Genomic DNA, 19,624 nt, shown 5'->3' with positions numbered 1-19,624 from the left:
ATTGAAGCAGGACCCAGACGGCATCCTACGAGACCCCATTGGGGTATTGGAGCCTTTAAGGGCATATTCTAAAAGCTGGTATTTCCCCTGGTCTCTATTGGGCTTTGTCTGCCTCTTGGTATCTTAAAAACCATGCTCAGAAGATCTTGCTGAGGGGTTTGAGGATCCCCATCCACCTATATAAATCTTTTCCATATATCTGGAGCTATTTGGAAAAAGACAAATAGCTGGATCAAATAAAAGAAGGTAGAAGTTTGCAGGAGAAAAAGATTTGGCATCTCCTGTTCATCAACATTCAAAAGAAATTTAAAAATTTTTAAGTAAAAAGCATGATATGGTAGACCCATAGGAGTTCCAGGGTATGACTCCCCCCTTTTAAATTTTTTTAAATTGACCTTAAAATATTTGCTGGGTACACTTTAATAATACCTTGACTTTAAAGATTGTAAGAAATACACATAATTCAAAAGGTTTGACAAAATACAGTAAATGTGTTTCCTACATATGCAGGAGCATTGTCAGTTTAACCAGTTTAGGAAATCCAATAATAGAACAGTGCATACAGACAATAAACTATAACATGCTTAGCAGCCTCTCCTGTTCTGACAGAGGTTACTATAAATCTGGAATATGTATCCTCTGTAACGTGGACATAGGACTGTCTGCCAAATGAAGATATATGAGTAACATCCATTTGCCAAAGTTGTCCTGGTAGGGGTCCTTGAGGATTAACTCCAAATGAAGGGACAGATTGTAGTATAGGACCCCTTGGACAGGATTTCCCAATCTGCCATGCTGCTTCCCAAGAAAGTTGAAAAGTTTACACAGGGCTGCAGCGTTCTGGTGATGAATAGTACGAGACTGAATTGCTCGATCTGTCATGGTTACTCCAAATAATTTTCTTTTGGGTAGCTTGATCAACAAGGGCATTCCCTTATGCTAATGCTCCAGGGAGCATGGAGTGAGCTCGAGTATGTCCTATAAAACATGGAGCTCTATGTTGACATACAAGTCTTTGAAGAAGGAGGAACTGCTGAAACAGTTCATTAGCATTTGTCCCTGAGACAGCAGTCTTTATAGTGAAAACACCATGAGTCAATATTTGCTGTCTGTTTATAGATTAAAGGAGGAATAATGGCAAATGCTGAAAAGCCATGATAATGGCATATAATTCTAGTCTTTGAGCTGATTTTAAGTTGACAGTTTCAATATAAAGTTGTCCATTGATTTGCAAAAGTGATTTGCCATTTAGTGGAAGTTTCCCAGAGCCATTGTAGTTGATCCTTTGAAAAAGGAACAACAATAATTTTGAGGCTCAAAACCTATAAACTGTAAGGGTCGCCAATGCCCCTTGATAATCCAGGATGCAACAAGATCAAAATATGGAAGTGTATCCCATGGGCTATCAGGCATCCCCAAACTACGGCCGCATGTGGCCACCTGAAACCATTTATACAGCTCCCGCCGCACTTCCGGAAAGGGGCACCTCTTTCACTGGTGGTCAGTGAGAGGAGCACTGTATGTGGTGGCCCCCCAACGGTCTGAGGGACAGTGAACTGGCCCCCTGTGTAAAAAGTTTGGGGACCCCTGGATGGTTCAATGTGAAGCCTGAGGTTTCTATCTGGCAACCTCAGTGTTCCAGGTCAACACTTTATCCACTGTACTACCACAGGTCGGGCTAGACTAGTCTTGATGAAAATGTTTTATTTTTACTTTATTAGTTTCACTTTCTCTACATTGTGGTTATTTTATGAACCATAATTGACTTTGTCACACCTGCTTTACCATCATAGTGCAAAAGCAGCCATGGACAACACAGATATGAATGAGTGTGCCTATGTTTCAATAAAGTTTTAGTTACAAAAACATGCAGTGAAGCCAGATTTGGCTGCAGGCCATAGTTTACCACCCCTGGTTTAATGCACAGAAGACATCCTGGCGGATGGCACTCCAGTCCCTGCTGAGTGTGTCATCCATGAACTAGCACTAGCATGAAGCTAATAACCAGTGGGATGTCCTGTGGGGTTAACAGTAACAGCAAAATACACTGAGGGCATCATAGGAGTCAGGTATGTCTAGGCATTTTACATGCATTACCTCAGTTACTCTTTTGGACTCTGCAGAAATAGACACTACTAGCTTCCCTACTTTATGGATAAAGAAAGATACAAGCTAAGCTAAGCAAATTAACCAGTCAACAGGACTGGTGAATGGAGGCTGATGAACTGGGCAGAAGGGGAAACTAGTCTGAGTGGCTCGAGATAAAAAAAATCCCTGTATTCTGCCTGGTTTCGCAGTGGATAGAGCTTTGACATGGAATGCTGAGGTACTGAGGTCACTGGTTTAAAACCCTGGGCTTGCTAGGTCAAGGCACATATGACAAGCTATCAATGAACAACTAAAATGAAGCAACTAAAAGTTGATAGTTTTCGCTCCCCTGCCCTGTCTCTCTCCTCTCTCTGTAAAAATAAATTAAAAAAAAAAAAAAAATATATATATATATATATATATATATATATATATATATATATATATGCCCTGAATTCCTCACAGCTCCTGCAACACTTCTTTTAAGTACAACTCCTTAATTCTAGTAAAGACCAATGTCTCCATCCTGGCCTCTGCACATCTGCAAAAGTGGCCTGCCACAGGTGATTTGTCAAGTGACCCTGATAATATGCAGTACATCCAAATCTTAGCAAGGAGATAATCTGTGTCTTTGGGCTGTTCAAAGTCTCTGAAACTCAAGTTTCCTCATCTGCAAGATGAAAAAGATGGAACAGCTTGAGGTTTTTCCAAACAGTACACTGCCAAGTCCTTAATTATTAACAGGATGCCTCGAGTTTTGCTGCTTCATAAAGAATGGAGGCCAAATTTAGGACCACAGCTTCACTTGGGTGAGAGCAGCACCATTTTCAACTGTCATTTATCAGAGACCCAGATATACTGTTCTGTAGGTTGCCAGATGAAAGCATGATTCTGTAGGATAAAAAAAAAAGGTTTGAAGACCAGGTGATGTTAAGAGCTCAATCAGTTCTAGATGTGATTTGTGATATTTAGATAGATACAAAATATATGGCTTCTGAGGTCACTGGCTTGAGTGTGGGATCATAGACATGACCCCATGGTCATGTCCAAATGTCAGTGACTTGAATCCCAAGGTCGCTGACTTGAACCCAAGGTTACTGGCTTGAGCAAGGGGACACTCACTCTGCTGCAGCCCTGCAGTCAAGGCACATAGGAGAAAGCAACCAATGAACAACTAAGGTGCTGCAACAAAGAATTGATGCTTCTCATCTCTCTCCTTTTCTGTCTGCTGTCAGTCTCTATCTGTTCCTCTCTCTGTCTCTGTAACACTATATATATTTATATAATATGACTTTTCACAAAATTGTAGCACAGTATTTGGATGAAGATCACATTATAAGAAATGGGGAATGTCTTTTTAGTTTGTAAATGGGATTCTGCCCAATTCATGAAGGAGTTAATAAAAACCAATTAGCTCTTTTTAAAAATTATAACATATGTAGGTTCAATGGCCTTAATTAGTTTTATCTTAGATTAATATTTCCCAGTGAGTCAGCTGGAATTCCCAGGTCCATGCCTCAAAGATAATAATGAGGCAACAGGGTGGAAAAAAGAACAGTAGTCTTTTCTTCATTTCTTTCTTCCATTCATTAACATCCCAGAAGATCATTGATCCTTACCAGGTAAATTTAGAAAACCGCACCCTAGGTAACAGCAAAGAAATGTGGAAATTCTTCTAGAAAATAAAAGTTACTTCAAGTTTGAATATAATTATCTTATATTTATATTGCTCACTGGGGTGAAAAAGTAGGTTACAAATCAATATATGATTCAAACTTTTTTTTTAATGTGTATGAAGAGTGACAGAAGGCCAGGAGGTACACCCTATGTCGGTAGGGTTCCAGGATTTCTTTCTTTGGGACCTTTATTTCAGAGAGAATAGACAAACCTCTGAGGGTGAGGTGGGGATACTGACTACCTCATGCATTGTCTTCATGAAGATGAGCTGTTGCAACTACTCAGGTAAACTTGACACACATTCCTGTGGATGTAGTAGAGATTTGAGTTAGTCCTAAATCCTAATTCTGTCCTTACCAAGGAATCTCCTTATCTCAGTTTCACATATAAGAGTCTAATGTCACAAGTTAATGTCTACATAATGTTTTATTATTTAAGTTAGCAAATTGATGCTCTGTCTTAGTGATCTTTTTCTGAGGATGGCTAGTGTGAATTAATTCCTCAGATTATAACAATGCCCCTTGGACCTTTTGCAGAAACAGGGTTTCAGTGTAGCTTGAAAATGAAATATCTTAGGAATCTGGCTTATCGTTATTTTAACTGTGGTTTCACATGAATCAGGAGAAACAAATGTTTATGACAGGGGTCTCTGTAAACTCTGGCCTGCTGGCCAAATCTGGCTCACACTCCTGTCTTGTATATCTAGGAATCCTTTTTACATTTATCAAGAAGGATAGGGTTCTGACTTGTTTTTAAAAAGGCAGACTGCAAAGTATTTACTATTGAGTCCCATCACAGAAGTTTGTTGACCTCTGGTCTGCAGGAATAAAACACTACTCCCTGTCCTACTTCCACCCACCAAAACAAAATGCAAAAACCCAACAGAAGAAATGAAAAGCTGATCTTTCAAACAGAAAGAAGGTCCTCCTTGATTTTAGCAACTCTGAGCCCAAAATTGCACAATTGAAGATTCAAAATATACTGGTAACAATTCAAAATAAGAAAATTTTAGGATTACACCAAGATATGTAGTGGAAGTTGAAAAAAGATATTTGGGCAGCTCGACCTGGCGTGCAGGAGTCCCGGGTTCAATTCCTGGCCAGGGCACACAGGAGGAGCGCCCATCTGCTTCTCCACCCCTCCCCCTCTTCTTCCTCTCTGTCTCTCTCTCTCTTCCCCTCTCACAGCCAAGGCTCCATTGGAGCAAAGTTGGCCCTGAGCACTGAGGATGGCTCTGTGGCCTCTGCCTCAGGCACTAGAATGGCTCTGGTTGCAACAGAGCAATGCCCCAGATGGGCAGAGCATCGCCCCCTGGTGAGCGTGCCTGATGGATCCCGATCAGGCACATGTGAGAGTCTGTCTGACTGCCTCCCCATTTCCAACTTCAGAAAAATACAAAAAAAAAAAAAAAAGATACTTGGGCAGCTGCTCTTCTTGAAGTTAGTTGAAAAATAGACAATTCAATATAAATAACCATGTAATCATAAAAATTTTAAAGCTCAAGTTCTCATTTTACTGATGCAAGATGAAATTCAGAGACTAGAAGGATATATAATATAAAAACCAAGAACATAAACTGCAGTTAAGTATTAAAAATTACTTAATATTTATGACTTCTAGGGTAAATAAAGCAATATTACTAGTATAGCCATATAATTTATCACATGAGGACACTAAAAATAAGTAAGGGGCATATACAATTATACAACTTTTAAAAATACTTATTTATTACATATTCACCTTATGATATTAATGGGTCCATAAAATAGTTTTATTTGAACCATATTTTGAATAATAACTTGCATGAAACTTGTTTGGGTTGTCTATGTGTAACAAGAAGTAGGTTGTAATATGAATAAGCAAGCTGAATATAATGTTTCTTTCCATGGATACTAGTCAAAAATTTTAATACTACAATGACTTGGAAGTACTCTCCAGCCAATGGCCTACTAAAATCCTACGGCTACATGAAAATGAAACTTCTTTTAACACAGTACAGCAAGAAGTACTATAAAGCAGTTGTCCCCAACCTCCGGTCCGCAGAGAAAGAATAAATAACTTACATTATTTCCGTTTTATTTATATTTAACTCTGAACAATGTTTTATTTTTAAAAAATGACCAGATTTCCTCTGTTACATCCATCTAAGACTCACTCTTGACACTTGTCTCGATCACATGATACATTTATCCGTCCCACCCTAGAGGCCGGTCCGTGAAAATATTTTCTGACACTAAACTGATCCGTGGCCCAAAAATGGTTGGGGACCACTGCTATAAAGCACTATACAGTTCTGACACGAGGATGTGCATAATAAAACAGAAAGTTCAGGATTTCTATAAAGTTAGTGCCTCTAGTAGGACTCATAAACTCAGAAAGTGATTGTCAGACTTCAGGGAAAATCATAGAGTTATTGCATTTTACCAACTTGCCACTACGTGGCTTGCTGGTGTCCTAAAGTGTGGGACCATGTGGAGAGCTCAGAATCAGCTCCTGTATGACACAGCTCAGACAGTGATTGCCCTTGCATCAGTGGTGGTGAGAGCTCATGCTGTTGGACCATGAATGCTCTCCATCCCTCCTACCTCCACTAGTCCGGTCTGGACCCCACTGAGCAAGCTATGGGGTAGTAAAAGATGTCTCATGAATATAAGTATTGCTAGTTTGCAAATATATGTATATGGTATTAGAGGTTAATAAAATTCAAATCTAAAGATGGCCCTGGCCAGTTGGCTCAGCTATAGAGTGTCAGATAGGCATGTGGAAGTCACAGGTTCGATTCCCAGTCAGGGCACACAGGAGAAGTAACCATCTGCTTCTCCACCCCTATCTCTCCATCCCCCACACCAGCCATGGTTCAAGCAATTTGGCCCCAGGCACTAAGGATGGCTTCATGGCCTCGCCTCAGGCACTAAAATAGTTCCGTTTGCAGCAACGAAGCCCCGGCCCTAGATGGGCAGAGCATCACCACCTAGTGGGCTCACCAGGTGGATACCAGTCGGGCACATGCAGGATTCTGTCTCTCTGCCTTCCTGCCTCCCTGTATCTCACTTAAAAAGAAAAAAAAGTCTAAAGATGATGAAGGCTTCAAAGATGGGAAGCAGATGGGCACTTCCACTACCTCTTCAAACTCTCTCTCTTCAACCCACCCACTGTTCCTTTCTTTTCTCACTGCCTCACCCAACGGGCCAAGGAGCCTTTCATGGCAAGTCTTTTGCACTCAACTTTGAAAGACTCATGAGAACAATCAAAGGAGTATAAGTAGTAGCAAAAAAAAATTATTCTTGAGGGTTTTTTATTTTAAATTAGAGTAATTAATTTACCTTCTCATAGGAGATTAGTTCTACTAAGCTAGGGCTATTCTTTATTTTTTTTAGATTATCTTTATTATTAATTTTAATGGGGTGACATTGATAAATCAGGGTACATATGTTCACAGAAAACATCTCCAGGTTATTTTGACATTTGATTATGTTGCATACCCATTACCCAAAGTCAAATTTTCTTCCATCACCTTCTATCTGGTTTCCTTTGTACCCCTCTCCACTTCTCCCTCTCCTCCCCCCACCCTGTAACCACCACCCTCTTGTCCATGTCTCTGGGTCACACTTTTATGTCCCAGCTATGTATGGAATCATATAGTTCTTAGTTTTTTCTGATTTACTAATTTCACTCAGTATAATATTATCAAGGTCCATCCATGTTGTTGTAAATGATCCGATGTCATCATTTCTTATGGCTGAGTAGTATTCCATAGTATATATGTACCAAGGCTTTTTAATCCATTCATCCACTGACGGACACCTGGGTTGTTTCCAGATCTTCGCTACTGTGAACAATGCTGCCATAAACATGGAGGTACATTTCTCCTTTTGAAACAGTACTATGGTGTTCTTGGGATATATTCATAAAAGTGGAATAGCTGGGTCAAAGGCAGTTCAATTTTTTAATTTTTTGAGAAATCCTCATACTGTTTTCCATAGTGGCTGCACCAGTCTGCATTCCCACCAGCAGTGCAGGAGGGTTCCCTTTTCTCCACATCCTCGCCAGCACTTATTCTGTGTTGTTTTGTTGATGAGCGCCATTCTGACTGGTGTGAGGTGATATCTCATTGTGGTTTTAATTTGCATTTCTCCAATGATTAGTGATGTTGAGCATTTTTCATATGCCTATTGGCCATCTGTGTGTCCTCTTTGGAGAAGTGTCTATTATTTCCATTGCCCATTTTTTGATTGGATTGTTTGTCTTCCTGTTGTTAAGTTTTACAAGTTCTTTATAAATTTTGGTTATTAAACCCTTTTCAGACGTATTGTTGAATGTGTTCTCCCATTGTGTAGTTTCTCTTTCTATTCTGTTCTTACTGTCTTTAGCTGTGCAAAAGCTTTTTATTTTGATATAGTCCTATTTGTTTATCCTGTCTTTTATTTCCCTTGCCCGTGGAGATAAATCGACAAATATATTGCTGTGATAGATGTCAGAGACCTTACTGCCTATGTTTTCTTCTAAGATGCTTATGATTTCATGACTTACATTTAAGTTTTTTATCCATTTTGAGTTTATTTTTGTGAATGGTGTAAGTTGATGGTCTAGTTTCATTTTTTTGCAGGTAGATGTCCAATTTTCTCAACATCATTTGTTAAAGAGGCTGTCTTTACTCCATTGTATGCTCTATCCTCCTTTGTCAAATATCAGTTGTCCATAAAGGAGTGGGTTTATTTCTGGGTTCTCAGTTCTATTCCATTGATCTATGTGCCTGTTTTTATGCCAGTACCAGGCTGTTTTGAGTAAAATGGCTTTGTAGTATAACTTGGTATCAGGAAGTGTGATACCTCCCACTTTATTCTTCCTTTTCAAGATTGCTCAGGCTATTCGTGTTCTGTTTGGTTCCATATAAATTTTTGGAAGATGTGTTCTGTATCTTTGAAATATGTCATTGGTATTTTAATTGGTATTGCATTGAATTTATAAATTGCTTGGGAAATATAGACATTTTAATGATGTTTATTCTTCCTAACCATGAGCACACTATATGCTTCCACTTGTTTGTATCTTCCTTGATTTCTTTTATCAATGTTTTATAATTTTCTGAGTACAAGTCTTTAATCTCCTTGGTTAAATTTACTCCTAAGTACTTTATTTTTTTGTTTGCAATACTGAAGGGATTGTTTTCTTAACTTCTCATTCTGACAGTTTATTATTGGTGTATAAAAATGCCTCTGATTTCTGAGTATTAATTTTATATCCTTCCACCTTGCTGAATTCATTTATCAGGTCTAGTAGTTTTTTGACTGAGACTTTAGAGTTTTTTATATACAATATCATATCATCTGCAAATAATAATAGTTTTACTTCTTCTTTTCCAATTTGGATGCCTTTTATTTCTTCTTCTTGTCTGATTGCTATGGCTAGGACTTCCAGAACTATGTTGAATAAGAGTGGTGAAAGGGGGCACCCCTGCCTTGTTCTTGATCTTAAGGGGATTGCTTTTAATTTTTGCCCATTGAGTATGATGTTGGCTGTGGGTTTGTCATAGTTGGCCTTTATCATGTGAGGAATGTTTCCTGTATTCCCACTTTGCTGAGATTTTTTTATTATAAATGGGTACTGGATTTTATCAAATACCTTTTCTGCATCCATCGAAATTATCATGTGGTTTCTCTCCTTCCTTTTGTTTCTATGATGAATCACATTCATTGATTTGCGAATATTGTACCAGCCTTGCCTCCCCAGAATAAATCCCACCTGGTCATGATGTATGATTTTCTTCATATATTGCTGGACCCAGTTTGCTAATATTTTGTTGAGGATTTTAGCATCTAAATTCATTGGGGATATTGGCCTATAATTTTCTTTCTTTGTGTTGTCTTTGCCTAGTTTTGGAATCAGAATTATGCTCACTTCATAAAAGGAGCTTGGAAGTCTTCCTTCCTCTTGAAATTTTTGAAACAGCTTGAGAATGATAGGAGTTAGTTCTTCTTTGAATATTTGGTAGAATTCACTTGTGAAGCCATCAGGCCCAGGACTTTTCTTTGTTGGGGGTTTTTTGATAATTGTTTCTATCTCATTTGTTGTAATCAGTCTGTTTAGGTTTTCTGATTCTTCCAGATTGATTTTTGGAAGATTATATGTTTTAAGGAATTTGTCCATTTCACCTAGTTTGTCTAATTTTTTGGCATACAGTTCTTCATAGTATTTTCTTATAATATTTTATATTTCTGTTGTGTCAGTTGTTATTTCTCCACTCTCTTTACTTATTTTATTTATTTGAGTCTTCTCTCTTTTTTTCTTGGTGACTCTGGTTAAAGGTTCATCAATCTTGTTTACCTTTTCAAAGAACCAGCTCCCGGTTTCATTGATCCTCTGTATTGTTTCTTTAGCCTTTATGTCATTTATTTCCACTCTGATCATTTTTATTTCCTTCCTTCTACTACCTCTGGGCTTTACTTCCTGTTCTTTTTCTAGTTCTTTTAGATGCAGGGTCAAGTTGTTTATTTGAGCTTTTTCTAGCTTCTTAAGGTATGCCTGTAATGCTATGAACTTCCCTCTCAGAACTGCTTTTGCTCTGTCCCATAAATTTTGAGTTGTTGTATGCTCCTTATCATTTGTTTCTAGGAATTTTTTTATTTCTTTTTTGATCTCATTGTTAACCCATTTGTTATTTAATAACATGCTATTTAGTTTTCATGTGTTTGAGTATTTTTCAGTTTTCCTGGTGTGGTTGATTTCTAATTTCATGCCATTGTGGTCAGAAAAAATGCTTGATATGATTTCAATCTTCTTAAATTTGTGGAGACCACTTTTGTGACCCAACATGTGGTCTATCCTAGAGAATGTATCATAAGCACTTGAAAAGAATGTATATTCTGCTGCTTTAGGGTGAAAGGTTCTGAAGATATCTATTAAATCCTGTTGATCTAATATGTCCTTCAAGTTTGCTGTTTCTTTGTTAATTTTCTTTCTTAAGGATCTATCTAGTGATGTTAGTGGGGTATTGAAATCCCCTACTATTATAGTATTGCTGTTGTTCTTGCCCTTTATATCCATCAAAGTCTGCTTTATATATTTAGGTGCTCCTATATTAGGTGTGCAGATATTTATGATGGTTATATTTTCCTGTTGGATTGCTCCCTTTATCATTATGTAGTGACCTTCTTTATCTCTTACTATAGCCTTTGTTTTAAATTCATTTTGTCTGATATAAATATTGCTACCCCAGCTTTTTTTTTCATTTCCATTTGCATGAAATATTTTTTTCCATCCTTTTGCCTTCAGTCTATATACATCTTTTGTTTTAAGGTGTGTCTCTTGTAGAGAGCATATGTATGGGTCCTGTTTTTTTATCCATGCAGCTACTCTATGTCTTTTGATTGGATCATTTAATCCATTTACATTTAAGGTTATTATTGATATGTAGTTGTTTATTGCCATTTTATTCTTTAAAGCTCTATTTCTCTTTTGTTATATTTTTTCCCCTTTGATCTGTTTTCAACAGGCCCCTTAGCATTTCTTGCAGCATTGTGTTGGTTGTAGTGAATTCCTTGAATTTTTTTTTTGTCTGGGAAGCTTTTTAGCTTTTTATTTCTCCTTCCATTTTAAACATTAACCTTGCTGGATAAAGTAGTCTTGGTTGTAGGTTCTTGTTCTGCAGTACTTTGAATATTTCTTGCCATTCCCTTCTGGCCTCAAGTATTTCTGTTGAAAAGTTGGATGTCATCCTTATAGGGGTTCCTTTGTAGGTGATAGCCTTTTTTCTCTAGCAGCTTTTAATATTTTCTCTTTATCACTTAGCTTTGGTGTTTTAATTATGATGTGTCTTGGTGAAGATTTCTTTGGGTTTCTCTCTAATGGAGTTCTTTGTGCTTCTTGAACTTGTGAGATGTTTTCCTGCCTTAATTGAGGGAAGTTTTCAGCTATGATATGTTTGAAAAGAGTCTCTATCCCTTGTTCTTTCTCTTCTTCTTCAGGAACCCCTATGATGCAGATGTTATTTCTCTTAATGTTGTCACAGAGCTCTCTTAGAGTTTCCTCAGACTTTTGGAGTCTCTTTTCTTTTCTCTGCTCTGCTTCCATGCCTTCATTTGTCTTGTCCTTAACTCGCTGATTCGATCCTCAGCTTCATCCATCCTGCTTTTAATTCCTGCTATTGTGGTCTTCATTTCTGATATTGTATTTGTCATTTCTGACTGATTCTTTTTTATTATTTCAATGTCCTTTTTTATATTTGCTATGTCTTTATTTAGGTGTTCATAATGACCATCTATTGTTGTTCTAAAATCTTTGAGCATCCTAACAATCATTTTTTTAAACTCTGTATATGGTAATTTGGTTATATCTGACTCATTCAGGTCCTTTCCTAGGGATTTCTCTTGATTCATTTGTGTTACATTTCTCTGCCTTCCCATTTTGTCTGTGTATAAGAAGGTTTTGGCCACTGGAGTCCAATAGTCATTGCCTCTGTGTTCCCTAGTTGTGGTTTGTCTGCAGGCCTGCCACCCCTTCTGCCACTGCTGCCTAAGGCATTTGGGTATGGTCATTCTTGGTGCCAGGCCACTGGGGCTGTCACTGCGGTTTCCACCTCTCCTCCACCAGAGGGACTGTGATCATGTGCCTGGGTCTACAAGACTATGCGGCCTCGGCCTTCCCCTGGCCCCTGCGGGTGGGGTTATGCACCACACCCAGGCCATAAGCCTCAGCATCGCAGTCAGGGGTGAGCAGCTCTGCTCAGTTGCAGGTCTCTACCTGTTTCTGGGCTTTTGTTCCACCCCCACCAGTCGGTTGCAAGCCTCAGCTCTGTGGGCTGGGCAGTGCTGCATACCCATGCTCAGTCGCAGGACTCTGCCTGTTCTGGGATTTCACCCCACCCCTGCAGGAGGAGCTGGCTCAGGTCAGCTGCAAGCCTCGGTTCTGCATCCAAGCAAGGCTGCAAGCTGGCATGCAAACCCTTGTTCAGCAGCAGGTCTCCACCACTTCCAGGACTTCTGCCCTTCCCCCGCAAGTGGGATTGCAGGCAGTAGGGCTGCTCTTTAGCAGAACTGTATTATTATTATTTACTTTATTTTATTTATTTTTTAGCAAGATTGAGAGAGAGGGACAGACAAGAAGGGAGAGATGGGAAGCATTAACTCATAGTTCTGGCACCTTTATTATTCATTGATTGCTTCCTCATACATGCTTTGATAGGAGGAGTGGGTCCAGCCAAGCTGGTGACCCCTTGCTCAAGCCTGCAACCTTGGACTTCAAGCCAGAAACCTTTGGAATCAAGCCAGCAACCATAGGGTCATGTCTATATCATGCTCAAGCTGGATGAGCCAGCTCTCAAGCCTGAGAGTTCAAGATTTCAAACCTGGGTCCTCAGCATTCCAGGCCAATGTTCTATTCACAATGCCACCTCCTAGTCAGGCCATAACTATAAATTTTATGGAAGCATGGCAGCATCCCTGAAATAGTGTTGCAGTTCTCTACACAACCAAACAATTTACTTGACTTTGAGGATGTGAGTGGAAACTAAAAGACATTAAATGGTACATTATTTAAATGACACACCATTAAGAGGACACTTTAAAAAATGTAAACCCAGATATACAACCCCAAAAACAAAGAGTCCATAGATACTAAGTAATTGTTTTTTAACACCAATAGTAAGAATAATCAAAATCATAATAAAGAACACAACTTAGCCCTGGCCAGATAGGACAGTTGGTTGGAGTGACATCCTAATATGCCAAGATCATAGGTTTGATCCCCTGTCCGGGCACATACAAGAGCAATCAATAAATGCATAACTAAGTGGAACAACAAGTTGATGCTTTTCTCTCTCTCTCTCTCTCTCTCTCTCTCTCTTTCTCTCTCTTCCTTCTTCTCACTGTAAAAATCAATCAATAAATAAAAAATTTAAGAACAGAACTTATACAACAGTTTCTTTAAAATTAAATGTTGCCCAGGCTGGTGGAATCAGTGGATAGAGCATTGGCCCAGTGTATAGATATCCCAGGTTTGGTCCCCAGTCAGGGAAAACATTAGAAGTGACCATGTGCTTCTCTCCCCCTTCTCTGTCTCTTCCACTCTTATAGCCAGTGGCTCAATTGGTTCAAGCATCAGCCCAGGCACTGAGGATAGCTTGATTGATTTGAGCATTGGCTCCAGATGGGGTTTTTCAGGTGGATCCCCCTAGGGGTGCATGTAGGAGTCTGTCTCACTATCTTCCCTCCTCTCAGTTAAAAAAAATTTTAAAGGAGAAATTTTTTTTTTTAAGGAGGAAATTCTGGAACATGCTACAACATGGATGAACCTTGAAGATGTTATGCTAAGGGAAATAAGCCAGTCTCCAAGGACAACTACTATATGATTCCACTTATATGACATGCCTACAGTAGTCAAATTCATAGACAGAAAGTATAATGGTGGTTTATAGAGACTGGAAAAGGGGGAATGTGGAGTTATTGTTAAAGAGGTACAGAGATTCAGTTTGGGAATATAAGAAAGATTCAGGAGTTAGATGGTGGTGATAGTTGAACAACAAGTGATGCCACTGAGTTGTAACCTAAACCTGGATAGGAGAGTTAATTTTATGTATATAGAGTGGTCTCTATATAACCACTTTATATAGAGAGAAATTTTAGCCTGACCAGGTGGATGCACAGTGGTTAGAGCATCGGCCTAGGATGCAAAGGATCCAGGTTCAAAACCTTGAGTTCACCAGCTTAAGTGCAGGCTTATGCACCTTGAGCGCAGGGTCACTGGCTTGAGCATGGGATGATAGACATCTTCTCCAGAGCTCATTCCAGTTCTATGTGTCATAGGTCCTCAGCCTGCATTGGCAGCTCGCAAACCTGGTTGGCCTCCTTTTCCAATACTCACTTCAGTTCCAGGATCTGCAGCTCTTTCTGCTGTAACCATTCCAGCTTCTGCCATTGCTGCTTCTCTGTTTGCAGACCTTGGGCAGCTTCTTGCACAGAGCTCTCAGTTTCCTCTTGTAGGGCTGTAAAAAACAGCCAACCTACAATCCCCAAAAGGATAGCCATGGGGAACCATAACAACAGTCAGTCCTCTACTCCACCCTTCAAGGGTGGTTGCAGCTCCATACTGATCTGATCTGAATCCTGCCAACTACACCAAATGTATGGCCAGTGGACACTGCCATCATGGCCATGCAGGTTCTCATTGAATTGGGGCAGACGGTAAAGAAACAGTGGAGCCAAAAAATGGTGAGCAATTCAATTTATTAGAGTCTTGTACCAGCGGAAGAGCAAACAGGCAGAGAAGACCGCTTCCCTCTCGTTCAGAGCTCCCAACGCCCTGAGGCATTCTCCAGTTCCACAAACCAGAAAACAATTTTGGTAAAGTTTGAGCCAAACTGACAACATATGCTGTAGAGCAAGATCTAAAATGTTGCTGAGGCCTGACCTGTGGTGGTGTAGTGGATAAAACATTGACCTGGAATGCTGAGGTCACCAGTACAAAACCTTGACTTCCCTGGTCAAGGGAAGTTGATGCTTCTTGCTCCTCTCCCCCTTCTCTCTCTCTTTCTCTCTCCTCTCTAAAATGAATAAAAAATAAATAATAAAATAAAATGCTCTTGAGAATAACAGTTTTATAGTTTCTTTTATGCATTTGAAATTAAAGAGGTTTTTTTTTTTTTTAATTTCTTGGGGTGGCATTAGTTAATAGAAATTGATTAGGTTCTTAAGGAAAATTACATGAAGGTGTCAGAAAGCAAGGCAGAACTGGATTATAGGATAGTTAAGATTATTTTCTCTTAAGCATCAATCTGAAATGCTAAGGTCGCTGGTTCGAAACCCTGGGCTTGCCCTGTCAAGGCACATATAGCAAGCAACAAGCTATCAATGAACAACTAAAGTGAAGCAAATATGAGTTGATACTTACATTCTTACTCCCCCTACCTCTCTCTGTAAAATCAATAAATAAAATTTTTTTAAAAAAGGATCATTTGGGCCCTGGCCCGTTGGTTCAGCGGTAGAGCGTTGGCCTGGCATGCGGGGGACCCGGGTTCGATTCCCGGCCAGGGCACATAGTAGAAGCGCCCATTTGCTTCTTCACCCCCCCCCTCCTTCCTCTCTGTCTCTCTCTTCCCCTCCCGCAGCCAAGGCTCCATTGGAGCAAAGATGGCCTGGGCGCTGGGGATGGCTCCTTGGCCTCTGCCCCAGGCGCTGGAGTGGCTCTGGTCGCAGCAGAGCGACGCCCTGGAGGGGCAGAGCATTGCCCCCTAGTGGGCAGAGCGTCTCCCCTGGTGGGCGTGCCGGGTGGATCCCGGTCGGGCGCATGCGGGAGTCTGTCTGACTGTCTCTCCCCATTTCCAGCTTCAGAAAAATACAAAAAAAAAAAAAGGATCATTTGCTCTTAAAAGGAAGGTACTGAAAGGTGGTTTAGATAGTAGCAAAAGTGTATTAACCTAGATGCATAGAAGCAATGGGTAGAGCTTGATTAAGGCAAAGATAAACCTTTTACTAAAAAGTTATATGTGCCCTGGCCATATAATTCATATAGCTCTGCATATGCTAAGGTTACAGGTTCATTTCCCACACAGAACATATAGAAGAATCAACCAATAAATGCATAAATAAGTGGAACACAAATCAATGTGTGTGTCTCTCTCTCAAAAGTCAATAAATTAAAAAGAGGAAAAAAAAGAACAACAACAACAAAAAAAGGTAAAAGTTATATGCCTGTGCCATGCATGACTACCAACCATAACCTGCCCATTCAGGAATTTATGATCAGATTACCCTGTGAGATTACTTTCCACAGAATCTCTTTTCTCATCTACACTTATGACAAGTAAGAATATTTTCTCTCTAGTCTCTACTATCCAGAGGCACACTTTCCAAGGTGCACTTTGCTCTGTATTTGATCAATATAACCTCTCAAAGGACTTTTCTGTGTCTACCCTATTTCTCCTAGATGCGGTTTATTATCTCCTCCAGCTGGAGGATGCTTATGCAAATGTGGGCTGCCAGATTGTCTGTGGGTCCAAGTTTAGGGAATTTTTTTTATTGTTTTTTTAGAGAAAGGAAGGGAGAAAGTGAGAGAAAGACAGGAACTTCAGTCTGTTCTTGTATGTGCCCTGACCATGGATTGAACCGGCAACCTCTGTGCTTCAGGACAATGCTCTAAGCAACTAAGCTACCCAGCCAGGGCAAGAATCAACTCATAATTGCATCACTTTTACTTGTTTATTGACTGCTTCTCATACATGCCTCGATGGGGAGGGGGCTCAAGCCAGTGACCCCAGGATCATGTCAATGATCCTACACTCAAAGGAATCTTAAAACTCTGTTCAAAGAGAAAAAAACAAGTGATTCCTTTTGTTTTGGAACAGTTGTTTAAAAACAGGGTCCCCCTTGCCTGATCTCTGATGGTGCAATGGATAAAGCGATGACCTACAACACAGACATTGCCAGTTCAAAACCCTGGGCTTGCCCAGTCAAGGCATATATGAGAAGCAGCTACTATAACTTGATGTTTCCAATTCCTCCCCTCTTCTTCTCTCTCTCCCCTTTCTCTAATATCAATAAATAAAATCTCAATTGCCCTGGCTGGGTAGTTCGTTTAGTTAGTGCATTGTTCCAAAGTGCAGAGGTTGTCTGTTCGATCTCTGGTCAGGGCACATACAGGAGCAGATCTATGTTTCTCTCTCTTTCTCTCCCTTACTTTCTCTCTAAAATCAATACAGTAAACATTTCTTAAAAATAGAGAAAAAGGAAGGGGGGAAAGAGAGAGAGAGAGAGAAAAACATCAATCTGCCCTGACTTGGGATTGAACCATCAACCTTTGCACTTTGGGATGATGCTCTAACCAACTGACCTTCCCAGCCAGGATACCCTTCCTCTCTCTAAAATTAATAAAATAAATATTTTTAAAAATAAAACCAGGCCGCTTATCTATGTTAGGCTAAGTCTGGGAGTAAAGTTCATCTTGTGAGAATTGCATATCTTTACACTCTCCTTTGAGGGTATCTCTTGCATCCATAGTATGGGTTTGAGTTACTGCATCCATAGTATAGGTTTGAGTTACTATTAAGACTCTACTTGTCCTGGTGGTGCAGTGAATATAGCCTCAACCTGGTCCAGGTCCTAAACCCCATGGTCGCGGGCTTGAGCCCAAATGTCGCTGGCTTGAGCCTAAGGTCACTGGCTTGAGTAAGGGGTCACTGAGTTGGCTGGAGCACACACATCCCCACCTGTCCCCCATCAAGGCAGGTATGAGAAATAATCAATGAACGACTAAAAGTGCCACAACTACAAATTGATGCTTATCTCTCTCCCTTCCACATCTAAAACAGAAAGGAATTAGTGATATAGATTTTAAAGGCAAAGCAATAATTTTTAAAGCAACTACTGCTGTAAACCCTGTTACTCTTTCTCGTGTATTGAACTAATTGTAAAATGTAAGGACAGCTGACAAAAGAGACTTGATATGGAAATTGAGAAAAGAAGAATAGAGGAAGCATACAAAAATGCCATGGCAAACCCTAAGGAAAAAAATCCACTTTGGAGAGCCAAATTATGAGAAAGGCCCAACCAGTCTGATTAATAAAGAAGAGTTCTTTGATGCTATTGAAGCTGCTCTTGACAGACAAGACAAAATAGAATAAGTCACAGAGTAAAACGGTCAGGTTCCACCAGCCTATATATCCATGCCATCTGCAGATGCCTTTTCTTCTCCAGGGACTAATGAATTTGTCCAAAAGGTTGAAGAGATGGTGTAGAACCAGGACTTGCTCATCACAGAATTTACGTGGAGTTGTAAAACTGGCAGTTGGTTATAGAAGTAGAAGAAATGAAGGTATAGAGAAGAGAAATACATTAAAAGGGTTGCTCTGCATTCTTTTGAAAGCTACCCACACAATGACAGATGTTACAGGACATAAGGTCGGCAATTACTTTTGGAATGTTGATGTTTGTGATGATTGGGAAACAACCAGAGAAAACTTTCATGTGGTAAAAACATTAGCTTTTAGTGCAATCATCATTTGTCAAAGACACAAGAAAGTGTGGTCTGCTTTTCAGAGAGATGTATTATATCTTTCTATCATTTGAAAGATACCAACTTTGAGTGAAAATGACTCCAAAACTTGGGACAGTGTGTAATTTTTCTGTGGATTGTGATTGTGTTTCTCTAAACAGTCAATGTGTCCCTTCCCAAATAAATATTGTTATGATTTGTCAAAACTTGGGGGTCCTCAGAGAAAAACCTGGAGGTTGGCAGGGACAGCACTTATGCCAGGGTACACATGGAGCTGATGTGAGCCCTGGAGGACGGGTGCCGGCCTCGCTGTTGTGAGGGTGGTGGCAAAGAGAGCACCCAAAGTTTCTAAAACATTTTACTTATGTTTAAGAAAAAAACTGCAGGAAAACCTAATTTGTTCTAATATTAACAGTGAATGAAAAAAATAATAATAAAAGAAAAGAAAAACTAATGAAAAAGAGTGAATAAAGCAAGGCTGCATAACATTCCATATTGGAGGAGAAAAAAAAAACCAAAATTGAATATTCTAAGCTGTGACATAAGATCTATATCTTTATTTATAGCCCATACCTTGGTCTTATGTACAAAAATGAAGAATCTTATTTTGAAGATTTTTATTTATTGATTTTAGAGAAAGGAGGAAGAGAGAGAAACAGGGGGAGGAGTGGGAAGCATCAATTTATAGTAGTTGCTTCTTGTATGTGCCTTGATCGGGCAAGCCCAGGGTTTACATCCAGTGACCTCGGTATTCCAGGTCAATGATTTATCCACTGCACCACCGGAGGTCAGGCTAAAACAAAAAAATACTTTTAAAAAATGAAGAAATATTGCAATAACAAAGCTGAATATTTACCACTAGCTGTCTCCTGCTAAC

At 39.6% G+C, this 19,624-nt stretch overlaps 1 pseudogene; it reads left to right on the top strand.

Annotated features, from left to right (window-relative positions):
* Positions 1 to 18,055: 18,055 nt before the first annotated feature.
* On the top strand, positions 18,056 to 19,153 carry LOC136406777 (ceramide transfer protein pseudogene; annotated as a pseudogene).
* Positions 19,154 to 19,624: the final 471 nt, after the last annotated feature.

This window comes from Saccopteryx leptura, chromosome 5 (assembly GCF_036850995.1).
Source record: "Saccopteryx leptura isolate mSacLep1 chromosome 5, mSacLep1_pri_phased_curated, whole genome shotgun sequence".
Lineage (NCBI taxonomy): Eukaryota > Metazoa > Chordata > Mammalia > Chiroptera > Emballonuridae > Saccopteryx > Saccopteryx leptura.
This window is presented reverse-complemented; position numbering and strand designations above follow the sequence as displayed.